At 37.0% G+C, this 15,088-nt stretch overlaps 1 protein-coding gene across 2 annotated transcripts in view; it reads left to right on the plus strand.

The window, feature by feature from the left end:
- The window catches only part of LOC127951388 (calsyntenin-2-like), a 229,851-nt gene that overhangs the window by 60,928 nt on the left and 153,835 nt on the right, over nucleotides 1-15,088 (plus strand). The gene's annotated exons all lie outside the window — the stretch shown is intronic.

Below are 15,088 nucleotides of genomic sequence, written 5' to 3' on the forward strand. Positions count from 1 at the left end.
GAAGTAATGTAATATTAATTCAGTAATGTTTAATGCATTTGAATAAATGTTTAATCCTTATTAATTCATATAAAATGTATAATTTTTAATGTAATTAATTTTAATAGTAATTTAAAGTGTATTTTTGTAATTCTGTACTTTCCTTTGTTATTAATCTTTGACTTTGGCATTGCTAGCATGCTTTTGTTTTAGCTACTTGGATGCTAGCAGGTAAGCAATCCAAGGTATAAAAAAACACAAATTTTGGATTTCATTTTATTTTATCAATATTATGGTCTATTTTAATGAAAGGCAAAGTATGTTATTTTAATATACATATTTTATAGGTTCATGTCATTAGGAGTATGTTAGCATTTAGATTAGCCTCAAAGCTAACATACTGAAAGTCACAAAAATTAAGTTTTGATTTCAGGAGTCTTTGATATGTCAGTACAGTGCTAGGAACTCGAGGTTGGCTCTATTTGAAGTGAAAATCAGGCAGAAAAATATTGAGACAGAATAAGAAGGTTTGAAAATATGGGATGAACTCGACAAGGGCCACACTGGAGATGGAGTATTTGTTCTCGCGACACTATTGGTGCCTGAAGGTGAACTACAGTCATTATTCAGGATATGTCAATAGTCTTTGATTTCTTTCATGTTTAATAGAGAATCACGGGGAGTGACTGGAATGAGAACATTAGCCTGGTTCAGGTTCTCTTGTTCTTATTTGCCCAAAGCACAGTCTGTAGTTAGCGGGTCAATAGTTAGACAATACCTCTCGCTTTGATGTTCCCTGCCAGTTTTGAAGCATGTAGATAGCTTGAGTGCCTGAATATAATGACTAGCATAATGTGATTGCATAAAAGAACATTTCAGTATTTGTTCTCTCTCACACTCCCGTTCTCTTTGTACTCTTGCACATGCATACAGATATAAATGTGTGTTTTCAAATACTGTTTCATTATTCAAAGCCCTTTTATGTCTTTTTGATGCATGTTTCTTTCTCAACGTCGGGGACAAGAGAAAAAGTATGAGTCTTGTATGCCTCAGTGCTCAACACAGCAACTCGTGTCGCTGCATTGGTCGCTTTATGTAAATCTAACAGTCACATATACAGTTTTATCAGGTCATTGCAGCCACATACTTCTAATATTGATTATTTTATTAGCGCCATCTTAAATCAATTAGAAAAAATGGCTCTGGTTTATAATAAATAATAGTTTTTATCTCAAATCAATATTTTACGTCCATTTTATTTTAAGTAGCCATGTAATAAGCGAGGTAACTGCCTGCTGGTTATTCTTACAGATTAAACCCCTTCAGGATCACTTTGTGTCAGTCCTGATTATTCTTTGTTTAAATTGTGATAATAACATGCTTTGTTGTACATTTATACCCTATGCATTTCCAGGTTTCTACAACTTAACAATAAGAACTGATTTGTGTTTTGAAAGAGATGATGAAAAATATATCAAAACTTTCTTCAACGTCTTCAGTTAAGATCTCAGTTCAGTCCATCAAGGCTAATATTTTTCATTTATCTTGCAAACAGAACTCTTAGGCATTCTTTGGGGAAGTTGTGGCCTAATGGTTAGAGAATCAGACTCGTAATCCCAAGGTTGTGAGTTTGAGTCTCAGGCCGGTAGGAAATGTTTGGGGCGGGGGCTCACAGAGTATGGGTCACCATACTTGGCTGTATATCACGTCACTCACTTCTTATCCTTTATCTTTTGCTCTGTCACTTGCTCTTGTCTGCCTTTTGCTTCGACAGGCACATAGAGTTCCTTAAAACCTTTGACCCAACCATACCAAAGAAAGACACAGGGAAAGAACAAGGGTATATGCACCTTTTTGAGGGGAAACCAGTGTCAGACTTTCCTCACTTGGTGCCCAAGGCAAGATAAGATATGACAAAAAGGGATATATATATTATACACACACACACATGGGTACGGAAAGTATTCAGACCCCTTTTAATTTTTCACTCTGTTATATCTGAGTGGCATGTGTTGGAGCGGAATAAAGAGGATAGACAGAGACAAAGTGCAATGGAAGGGAATAAGCCAAAAAAGAGAAAGAGGATGATAGCATGAAACACAAGGCAGACTGCTTGTAGCTTGAGGCTACACTCCTCTGCCTCCTACTAACCAGCCCTCATCCAGCTCAGGACTCCGGGGCAGCTGTGATCCGTGGCACATTCAAACACACTCTGGCCTGGGTTGCAGCTTTCTGTTATTCTCTGGGTGGATTAGCGTGGGAGACTAATGTTTGTGTATGTGCATGTGTGTGCGTGCGCATGAGTGTGATATTGTGCGAGAAAGCAAGTCTGATTCAAGCACAAAATAAGTTTCATATCGCCAAACCTCGCACAAGGAGATTTCAAAGCTTTGTGAATGCAGTGCATCTGAGGAGCGGAGAAGAGGAACATCTTATCTTAGCCTGATAATACTCACTTGAGCACAGAAGGAATCTGGCAGAGAGGCAGTAACGAAGACCACGCTGGTTCTGCTTCAGTCACAGATGCAGAAATATAATCAGGTGGAGGAGAGCTCAGGAGGACACGTGACATGGAAGAATAATCGCTGAGATTTAAACATATCAGGCCGTTTGCGGACTTGTGATGTGGTTTTTGGTTTATAGAGCAGTGTAGACCTCTTTATAGTAAATACTAATGATTTTACTAAAGTGGAAGCCATGTTTAATTTAAAACTAATAAACATAATATGCATTGTGAAATACATTATATAATATACAGTATTAGGACTGCCAATTGATTACATTTTTAGTCTAATTAATTAAAGCATCTAATGATTAATCAAGTTAATCGCACATCAATTTAGGCTGAGGAATGACACCCCCCAAAAATAAAGTCTTTAATGTATTAAATGAGAAATCTGAAATGACATTTACACAGACTATTCAGAGGTGGCATGAATGCATTTACACTGTAATTAGAATTGCATAAATAATCCTATGAGATTAATGGGTTTATAAAATTATAATATGAAAAGAAATTATACTCTAAATATGAAACTAAAACCGACAGTCTTTATGAATAGGTCATGTGGCAGTGCGTTGCTCTGAAAAGCCCAACAGTTCTGCTGTGGCTTTGTTTGGTATTTGAAATTGAGCAAGTGACAACACGTGTCTAAAACATAGTGCCTTGTTAGTTGAACATTTGCAATTGCGCAGATATCCAGAAAAAAAAAAGACTTGTTTGTGTTATATTGCTATATGACCTAAGACAAAAACCATACAGGGGCAATTTTGGCCTCATATCCTGAATATAAGGGGCATATGCATGCATTCTAATATTCTAGGTTACATCCCACAGTAAGTCATCCTGCATCATGTGCATCAGTGTAAGATGATGTGCAGTACAGGTCAGGGTGGGACAGAGTGAGTTAAATGCATTATGAATTTTAATATTATTCTTTCCTTAAATAATCACACTAAATGAATGCATGAAATCGACAGCCCTCATTGCTTTTATTAATTGCTTTACACTACTCTTTGTAAACCTTCAATTAATAATAATAATAATCTGCATCTCCAATGACCTGACTGTTGGCTTACATCACCAAGTTGTCTGATTTTTAAACTCTTCCCTTTAAGATTTCAGCAAGTGAACTGCAGACAATTGCTTGTCAGTAGGCTGTAATTGTATCATCATGACAGGATTTAAAATAACCATATTCCCCAGACTGTTCAGTGTGTCTCTGTACCCACCTTCCTCTTTTTCTCGCTAGTTTTGAGTTGTTTATTTCAGCACAGCTTGCAACCCTTACAAACACCTGGTCTCCTCAGAATCTCCTGCCAGTGGGATGCGGTCACGACCTTTAAACCCAGGGAGACCTCGCACTAGTTCTCCTTTTGAGCACTGTAATATATATATATATATATATATACTGTATATATATATATATATATATATATATATATATATATATATATATATATATATATATATATATATATATATATATATAGTATGTGTCTGTGTTTCTGTGTGTGCTCACTGTGTTAACAAGCAGCTTGCCAGGTGTTTGGAAGCAGCGTGTGTACGTACGAGCATGTGTGAGTTTTGCCAGATAATTATTAAATCACTTTTTTTGTTAAACAAGGACGTTTGAGCTGTTTGCTTACTACTTTGGAGAAGGCTGCATGAACAATTGTGTTTGAGTATCTGCACAAACCATCTCTTGTTAATTAAAGGATCCAAATCATTCCTCTGCTAAATCGAATCAACCCAGAGGTACAGAGCGAGACAGTGAATCCCTCCCATTTGCAGTTCATTTTTGGGTTGATGAGATTTTTCTTTTGTAAGTTCATTTTTATTCCATTTTTCTGCTACAGCCCCTCTGAGAATGTTCTGTGGTTTTCACTATTTGTTTGTTCTGTTTTTTGGTCAGTCAATCATTCAATGATTCCTAGAAAACAGTATGTAAATATAGTAATATAATATTAACTATTCCCTTTTAGTTATGTTGTATTGTACACTAACAAAACCGACGTGTGTTTTTTTAAAGGTAAAATATATATTTCTTAGAATCAGATGGTTTATTCAGGTTGTACATATTTTGTATCATGCAAACCTATTGTATAAGGATAGTTATTGCTTCAGTCCTAGCTCAGCTACTTTGTTGACCTTCTCATGGTTATTAACTGAGAAGGTCTTTGGTTATTACTGTACATCCCGCACTCATCCATCCATCGCCCTATTTCCGAAACACAGAGCAAAATGAGAGACATGTAGTTTTTTCGAGGCCCTGCTCGTGAAAATGCAAACAGTGAGAGCCTAAGGTTTTTGGGAATTTTATAGAAAGTCAATACAACTGTTCTACTCTTTCTTCTAGACTTTCATTGATATGCTCAGTAGATGTCTGAAAAAAAGAGAGAAGTTGATGGGATATTGTAGGCTAAAAGAAGATTAGATCAGCATAAATGCAATATCATATCGACAGATATTTAAGACAAAACAAGATTCACAGCCAAGTTTCAATCTCTCATATTGGAAACTGTATTGTGTCTTAAAGGTGTTACAGCAAGCAGAAGAATATGTGTATGTTCTGATATTATGTGTGCACAATTCTGCTTAAAATAGTAAAACCGTAAACAGATTTGTATGGAAATTGTTCTCACATTCGTGGGAGGCATATAGCTGTATGCATAAGAGCATATATTATTAGCATACACCTTTCCTGTTCTCTTATATGACACCTACAACCATAATTATAACCATATCGTACTATATACTGTAGCTCACTGTATGTTGTGTGTGCGGTATTGTAAGTGTACACAAAGAATATAAATTGGTTTATTCATAGACAAGTTTTATTAAGGGTAAGGCTTAAAGTCACAGTGAAATCAAAACTGACAGTTCTTATTTGTTTATGTAATATTGAAGTGTTGTTTATAAATGATTTATCTTAGCACACCATAATTGTTATTCGAAACCTTTAACTTACCCTCCCCCTCACAACAACATCTTTTTCTGATAACGTGTGCACCAGCACCAAAGCAGAATAATATTCCCTCTCTTATAGCAACCTGTCTTTCGTGTGAAATTGCAGCAATAGCAAACTGCAATTCCATAAATGCCTGATGAGCGAAATTAAGTCTCACCCTACCTTTTTTTTTCATTTAGAAAGCTGTTTTACTTGCATATATGTTACAATAGTGAAGAATAGATGATTGCGACCTCTATTTCATGCCGATTTTAATATGCAGTATAGAAAGACAGACTTTGCTTCTGTTGACTTTCCATAGTCTGAAACACGTTGCATCCAAACTTGCATACTTCTCTGCTATGCAGCAGGCGAAAAACAGTATGTGAACAGCAGTATGTGCAAATTCACTGTATTTATAAAAAGTAGGAAAAAGTAACCAGATGGTATTTCCAGTGAGATTCTGAAGTGTGCATCCACTTTAATATCCCTTGAGGCCGTGGGAGAGGATTTGTAAATGGCAGTGTAGTGACCCAGCTGATTCTGGTCATTCACATGACAATGACTACGTGACAAATTAAGCTCATCCAGAATACATTCATTCTACACGCATCATATAGAGCGTCTTTCTTTTAACGTTCGCAAAATAATTAGCGTACTCATTTAAAAAAAGTACCTTCTCAGAGATTGTGATTTTGAACGCATCCATGTATAACATGTGTATTAATTGGCTCATAGAAAGTTTTTAAAAAGTTGTTCAGTAGTTAAGCTTAGGTTTATAAGAAAGAAAAAAAAAAGCTGATGGATTAAGCAAAAAATTTCACATTTATGGCATCAAGCATTAATAAACGAGTTTTGCAAAAGAACAGCACATTTTCTGCCTTCTTTCGGGACTTGCATCTGGATGGACCAAAATAAACCGTTTCCTTTATCATCTTCTGGGTTATTGCAGAACAGAGCACTGTGCAATAATTTTAAATGAGTGTTCACTTTGCAGCAGAATAAACAACATGAACCAGATTTATATAAAATAGTCCAAAATGTGGTTTGTGAGAATACATCTAATATATATATTGCAGTATTTTTTTTATTTATTTTTTTGGTTATTACTATTTAATCAAAGCAACCCAACTGCAGTTTGATTGATATCAATTGTAATGCAGGATAAAAAACAGAAACAAAACATGACTTTTGAGCATTATCAGTTTTGTGCAAATTAAATCTTCAAATATAGAGCAGAACTACAAATCTGATTTTTTTTTTTCTTTTGACAAAAATAAGGCATGTGTTAAAACAGTAAGAAGCCATCTCCAGTTATTTTCACCATAACATGTTTAAAAATTAAATGCACGTTTGTGTGTGTGAAGAAATAATTCATCTGTCCAAAACCCATTGTTTGAGTGCTTCAGCATTAATACACCGCTCATCCGTCAGTTGTTCTCAAGTTCTCAAAGGTTGTTGAATGGTTGACTCCAGGCATCAGGTCGAAACTAGTGGCAGTGATCCAGTGATGAATATGGAACTGGTGGGCTATGATTAGTGACTCTGACAGCTCATGCATCTTGGCTGTGACCATCCCTTTCTCTTTCGCTCTCTTTTGGTGTAACCTTTCTCTATCTGCTACTCTTTCTCAGCAGGAAGCATTCCCTACAATTTATAGTCCATCAGGGCTGCTCTGTCTCCAGCTTGCCTTCATGAGAGACAGACAGAGAGAGAGAAAGAGAGAGAGAGAGAGTTGCTAATGGAGCCTTGCTCTTATCACAGCCTGGGAGAGGGATGATGTGGAGGCTGAAGACGAAAGATGAGCATGAGAGAAAGGCGGATGGTACCATGGCTTGCTGCAACTTTGCCGATATGAGTTTTTGAATGGAAAAAGCCCTCCAGATGCTGTGGGGGTGGCTCATCAAGCCTCATCTTGGCTCATGCACCAAACCGCACGCTTTAAATCATTCACTCGTGGGCTCTCATGGACTTGTGCGCTCATTCACGGTAATGGAGGAGTTGGGAGTTCACACCTGTAATCTGTTTCAAAGCCGATCTTTTAGACTGAGGGAATCCCTATGTAAATAGCCCTCTGTTTACACGGTGTGTCCAAGCCTTTTCCTTTTGAAATTACCTATGTGAAGTGGCCAGGCTGTTTTGGCAATACAGTAAAAATAGCGAGCAGCCCTTCGTAATTTGCACTAACCCCCTCCTCCTCCTCATTTTCTTCCATCATGCCCGTCTCCGCACGGCCCGCGGCTGTGTGACTAACACAGACAGAGTCTTTTTAAATCAAAATCAAAATAAACTCTCCTCAGAGGAGGGCGAGTGGCCTTTGCATGTCTGTTTTTATTACTTAGGCGAAAAATGAAGGCGAGCTTGACTGCTTTCCTGCGTGTGCAGGCTGCGGAGAGATTTTGCCGCTTTATTCACATGGCGTATGGAGGAAGATGTCATGAAGTGTGAGGTTATCTATTCCCCGTTGTGTGCGTGGACGCACGTCTCTGCATGCTAATGAACTCTGCTATAAGAGCAATAAAAAAGATATTAAACTGTATAAAAGAAACGCTCAAGGGGAGAAAAGAAGACAGCATGGCAGAAATCACATCGGCTGATGGTTCAACTTTTTTGGAGATCTGATCTGTGTGTTCTGTGTACTCTTTACTCTGGGATGATTTGGCAAAAGCACTGATGCACAAAAATTTAAAGAATGTTTAAATTTGTTTAAATTCAATATTAATGATGATGATGATAGAATTTATCATAACTATTTACATTTAGAATTAATTATAATTTTTTTTTTTGAAAAAGCATGCATTGGGTGAAACGTATTTTAGATGTGTCAAAATTTGCAACGCTATCTTTTAAAATCACTTTCCCCTGTGCCACAAACCGGTCTCAAGTCCCATGGAGGAGCTCTGGGAGGATAAAAGGAAGAGTGATGACAGTGAAGGACGAGAGTGTCTGTGTCTGTGAGGGGCTGTCACGCAATTTTTAGTTTTGTGTTGTTCATTTGTTTATTCATGTTTTGGTTAAATGTTCACCTGTTCCCGCCTCCTACTTCCCGATGTACGTTACACTTAACATCCCCACCTGAAAGGGATGTGATCTGATTGCAAACTACATAAAATCCTCTCTCACATCCAGCCCTGCCCTCATCCGGTGGTAGATTTTTGGTCGTACCGCTGGGCGTAAGATCAAGCTGTCAGACTCATGTTGGAAATATCCTTTCCTCCTTTTCTCACAGGAAGGGCTTGTGATTTTGTGATGTTGCTGTGAGGCCAGGTGAGAGGACTGCCTTGAAATAGAGGCCTGGGTGAATGTTACTGCTCTGCTCTCCTCCTGTCACTCTGTTCTCCTCCTCCTTTCATGTGGTTCTCAGCTGCCCAGGTGGAGCTCTCCTTCACCCCTGCCCATCCTCAGTGCCCCTGCTGTCGGCTGACGGAGCTCCAGGATATGGTTGTGCCCTGCTGTAACAGAGGCTGCTCTCCATTGTCTGCATTTTAGAGTAATACCCATGTGCTTTTTTTTTTAGACTGGAGGGGAAAAAAGAATAATATTTTAGAGTGGAGTAAAATGACTCTGATGAATCTAAAATAAACCCGCAGCCTGTGTAATGGATAATGCATTTAACATTTACATTTTTTCATTTAGCATTTATTATTTATTTCATGATGCTATCCAAAGCGTCTTACAGTTGAGGAATACAAGGGATTCATCATAAAGAGGCAATTAAACAAAAGAAGTGCTCGTAATACAAAATGCCAGGCATTGTTCAGATTAGTACAAGCTAGACTGCAAGCTAGCTAGCTTTATTTATTTATTTTCCTTTATTTATTACAAATTACACTACTGTTCAGAAGTTTGGGCTCAGTAAGATTATTAGTATATTGGATTTATGAAAGATCATGTGACACTGAAAAAATGTTTTCAAAGCCCAAGTGTTCAGTGTGGTCTAAGACTTTTGGACTGCAAAATATTATCTGTATATCGACTAACAGCCAAACAGCTGTTCTATAGACCTTAAAGCACAGGCGATTAAAAAATTCTAATTCAAACTAGCTTCCCCATGAATCAACAGCTTTTGTGCGTCATAAGCATGCATACTTCCCACAGCGCCAAGAGAGTGTTCTTGTTTTGAAGTCTTTTACGTTATAGAAAGACATTTAGGGAATGAGTTGCTTTAAAGTGCTCTTGTAGTTCTCTCAGTGTTACGGTCTCAGTGAGGGGCTCTTTGCGGGTGATTTATTGGTCCAAAGTGCTCCTTCCTGATTCCATCCCCGTTCTTTTTAACTCCGCTCTTCTTCTTCTGTGCTGCACTTTGGCTTTGTTGTTTTGCTTGGTTCCTTCCCTCTATCTCCCTCACTTCTTTTAACTCCTTAACTAGCTTCCATCCATCCTCAACTATTTTTCAGCCTTTCCCCCCTCTTCTTCATTGTCAGTCTCTCCAACTCTGTCACTCTGTGTGTGTTTGTGCGTGCCTGCCTCTCACTACTGATTTGATTTGGTTGCGTGACGGTGTGTTTTGAAGCCCCTCAGGGCCGGCAGTTTTGGGTCAGGAGTCTGTGTGGGTTTGATTCCTCTCACAATCGTGTCCAGAGTCACTCTCCCTTAAGCAGACAAACCAGATTAGAGTCGGCTTCCCTTTTCTGCCAACGCTGTAAACTGACAGTGAATTATCCTGGTTAGTTTACACGCAGAACAGTCTTACTGGATTCCAGGAGCCGGGGATGTATTTTGTTTAGACAAGTTCTCAGCGCCGTGGCATAATCCCATCTACAATGCAGATGAAGTGTGTGGAAAGAAGAGGAGTGTTAGAGTGAAAGCGGGCATGACTGGGCATGAGGCGAGAGGATAACTCCGGACAGCTGCTCTTAGGATTAATGCCACACTTTGAACTGACACTGGGATGAGATGCCACGTATCTCTGGGCTTCCGCTCATAGACCGCTCTGCTGAAAAAACAAGCTTAAACCAGCATGGTTTGTGCAGGAAATCTGTTTTATATAACAATAATGATAATAATAATAATAATAATAATAATAATAATAATAATAATACAGTAATAACCGCACCTGAATGCCATTTAGGTTCCAATAATGGATTGATCTTGTGCAAAAATAGGAGATGTTAGATGGAATGGGGCTCTCCATTCATGTATAAATGTTTATAATGCTCATATATTCTGTTTAGGAGGCTGTAAGATTTGTTCTGTTGCTTCATAGGATGTTGATAAGCTTCGTGTCCATGTACAGAGAAATTATAACGTGTCAGTAATTATAGACTATTGTAGGAATATAATTTAGGCAATATTAGCAATATAAATATTATCTTCTGTAATGTTTGTATTGGTTTTATTAGTTTAATCAATAGCAATGTACACAATGGCCTCCCCAAAAGAGTCACATCTCAACACAATTACTATCTACATCGCGAACCGGTAAAGTAAAAAATTCAAATGATTCATTTAAGTCCGTTCATTGTAGTGAATCAGATCCATAAACCGTGCCCAGTCTAGTTCAAATAATTCTCAAACAAATGACTCCTATGAGCTGATTTTTTTTTTTTTTTTATAAGACTTTGTAGTACTACTGATTGTTCAGTATTATGCTAAAGATGCACATTGAGTTTTTTATATATTGAGTTTTTATATAGAGGTCTCGTTTTTCTAAATGAATAAATAAAATGTGTTACTAAATTGTTTATTTAAGATTGTTATTTATACTATAAGCTCATTACTGGATTACATTTACACCAACTCTAACAAGATTTAAAGTCTGTGTAAATGCATCTTTTGCAAGTATTGTTTTTAATTTTATTTTTAAAATGTTTTAACATTCGTATTATTATATTACATTCCTTTCTTCCAAATATTTCCTCCTCAAAAAAATCATTAACCGGGATTGGATTTGTTACATTTATGAAGATTTTTGTACCTAGTTAGTAAATCTCTTGGGCACACTAGCATCCCATGCAGAAATCCAGCATCATATGCTCTTCTTTTCAGCTGTGTGCTGCTAAAAAACACGCTCACATGAAAACACAGGCAGTGCAATCATAAACACACGGCCACAGCTGACAAACAATCTCATCTTTATTATCTTCCCTTCTGCCATTTACCATGTGCTATTAAGCTAACCAAATGCATTGTGAAATGTTTACAAGATGTTTACATCTGCCCACATGCATGATTCAGTAACATAAAACAAAGCGCTGTTTTACAGCCTCCGTATTTGGCTGAGATGTAATTTTGTGTGGTTTTTGTACCTTGTTTACATGTCTAGAATGCACCATTTGTCAGGAAAATGTTGAAAGCTGAGAGGCAGTAAATCTGGCCTTGTGTGTAAGAATCATGGCTTCAGGACATGGGCTAAACACCTGTCTAAAGGTTTCCCCACTTTCTCTCGTGAGCTGTTACGAAGTTGTCACTGCCACTGTCAATGAGGACTGTAAAGAGGATTTTTGTGTCCCTCTGAGCGGACCAGTGCCTCTCTCCTTCTCTCAGCTGAGAAAATCCCCCCTGTATGCCAGCCCCTCTTCAAGGATCCAGAGGGAAATCCCTGCCATTTTCCCCACACCAGAAACCTCCCTCTGTGAGAGCTTAGCTCCGTTCCAGTGTTTGTCTAACAGTGGTGGCCAGGGCTTGAATTCAGAGGGGATGTGTGGGAGACCTCAATGCGATAAACAAATGTAGCTACTCGAGGCAGTTTTCTAGTGGAACATATAATTCTTTGTGTTTTATGAGTCATAAGTTCACATGAAGCAATCAGAATGTGTTGATTAAAGGGCAGATATGCACTGTAAATTTGTATCAAAGGTTGTACCTTCGCTGGCAGGAGGTGCAAATTGCCTTCAATTGATCATAATAGACTGAGGCATAGCCCTTCTCAGTTTTAAGTCGCTTTGGATATAAATGTCTCGTGAATGAATAGATGTAATGCAAGTGTAGATAACACTCAATTTCATTTGAGCATATGCAGTCACCCACACACACACACACACACACACACACACACTAACACACACTACTTGAACTTCTCACATGCAATGTTGTCATCAGAAACCGTGACAAACAATTAAATATCCTTAAAACTTTATACAGATTTTTTAGTGTTCGTTTAAAAAATGTTATTTATATCAAGTTCACATTTATATCACAAATATAGTATATAAGAATATGAATGCTTGTTTCTGTATTCATTTTTTAACCTTTCTGTTTTCTAATCAGAAAATTATATCACAATTATATCACTTTTTCAGGTAATTAGATTTTGTATCTTACAAGTGTTTTTACTGTTAAGCAGAAACCATATCTCATATGCTTATATCTTTCAATGATAACGATTTATTGGATGATCCAGTAAATTAAATTCTTGATGGAAGTTATGTAAATCTATTTTCATTTATTTATTTATTTAGAACATAATGGTTCTGACGCATATATTTGTAAAGAATGCTTTTGAAAAGTATCCCATGTTCACCAAGGCTGTATATTTTTCAACAAAAATACAGTAAAACAGTGTCACATGATCCTTCAAGGCTGTGGAATACAATACCAACGTAATCCTTCAGAAATTATTCTAAAATGCTGATTTTGTGCTCAAAAACATTTATTATTATTGTTAATATTGAAATCATTTGTGCTGCAGCCTGCACAATATTTTTGTGGAAACTGTTTTTTTTTTGATTCCTTAATGAAATGAAAAACCAAAAGAACAAAAATGATTGAAATAGAACCCTAACAGTATAAATGTATTTACTTTCACTTTTTATTAATTGAATTTATTCTTTCTGAATAGAAGTGTTTCTTTCAAAATATTTCACATGCAGATAAGTATACGACAACATCCAGCCAAGAATCTTCAGATTTGTCTTTTGCAGTCCTTTTTCATCAGACAAATAAATTAATTGAAAACAATTGTGAGTACTTTTGTCTCAAGGGTTCTAGAAAGCCTTTTTAGCTTTGCTCATCCTCTTTTTCTCCCCCAGTGTTGCTTTCCTAACCTAATAGGAAGGTTTTCTGATAAAGTGTCTATTGACAGACACCAGTTAAAAGTGTCAGTTCCCATGGTGATTTTACTGATGCACAATTACGTTGGTATTGTATTCCACAGCCTTGAAGGATACCTTTCAGGTAGACTCTCACTAGCACTCTCTGTAGCACTGAGAGTTTTTCATTTGTCTCTCTGTTTTTTATGCCTTCAGATTCAAACACTTTTTGTAGTTGTAGCTCTTTGGTAACAGGGATGTTCAAGATCATCAACTAGACATCTGTCTTTTTAGATAATCTAGAGCATGTAGATGTGTTTTTAACATTAACTGTAGTATTTTTTGCAGCAGTGCTTTAAAGAGGATTAATTAAGAAATGCAACCTCTTAGAGACGGTTTTAGTGTGTTGTCAATGTGGTTAACTTTATCTGAGGAGTTGCAGTTCATTCACATCTATCAAAAATCTATTTGTGTAACAAATGCAACACCCTCAATTATAAATAGGACAATTACAGACTTCAAATTGCCTGCTTTGGTGTCACTGTCACTGACATTTACTTAAACATTACATATTGAAGTATAATGACTGAAATATTGTTCTTTTTTTTTTTCAAATCCTTTAAAGCCTTGATATAATCCTGAGTTTTCTTCCGGGGACATACTGTACATGTCACAATATACCTCATTTAAATAATTCCCATTGAAGGCATATACAAAAAATAAGAGAGGGCAAGGCCTGGTTGAGTTGTGTTAGTAATGTGTTGTTCCATGTCCAAGAGATGTTTCACAGATCTAATACTGCAGCTGTTTACAATATAAGACAGAATGACTGTGTTTTTGTAAAAAAAAGTTTATATATATATATATAAACCTTGTGTGTATTTGACAGTTGATGCTTACCTGAAACAGATGCCTTTCTATGTGCATGCTTAGAAAATCTTATATCAGAAAAGGGGGCGAGGAACAGTAGCTCAAAATGGCATGTTTTTGCCTCCACCCAAAAAGAGGTATTTACAGCATGGGATAATAAATGTTGAAATGTCAAAGATATATATATATATATATATATTTGGGACACCTGAGACTCGTATTACAGGTTGTAAAAAAGGACATAATAGGACCCCTTTAAATGGATAGTTCACTCAGTCACCGTTTATTTCTCCTCTTATTTTTTTTTAAACTGGGTTTCTTTCTTCTGTGGGACACAAAAGAAGGTAGTTTGAGTGTTTTCTTTTTTCTTTTTTTTTTTTGTGTACCAGTGGTAGCAAACGTTGGCCCTGGAGAGCTGCAGCACTGCAGAGTTTTGCTTCAACCCTAACCAAACACACCTGAACAAACTAATCGAAGTCTGAAGGGTTACTAGAAAGCTAGAGCTAGTGAGTTTTTACTAGGGCTGGAGTTGAACTCTGCAGGACTGCGGCTCTCCAGGACTGGAGTTTGCCATCCCTGGTCTATACAATGAAAATCAGTGGTGTCCAAAGCTACACTGACTTTCAGTATAAGAATAAAAAATACATGCAACACTTTTAAAAATGTATTTTGTGTTAAGAAAATGAAATAAGGTCATACAAGTTTGAAAAGAGTAAATGGCGGAATTTCTTTTAATTTTTACTCCACAGACTGCTCCCTGGAAATATGTAGTTGTACATCCCCAATCGCTAAGGCAGATAAAAGGCATGGGTATGTGGT

Source organism: Carassius gibelio, chromosome B2 (genome assembly GCF_023724105.1).
Source record: "Carassius gibelio isolate Cgi1373 ecotype wild population from Czech Republic chromosome B2, carGib1.2-hapl.c, whole genome shotgun sequence".
Lineage (NCBI taxonomy): Eukaryota > Metazoa > Chordata > Actinopteri > Cypriniformes > Cyprinidae > Carassius > Carassius gibelio.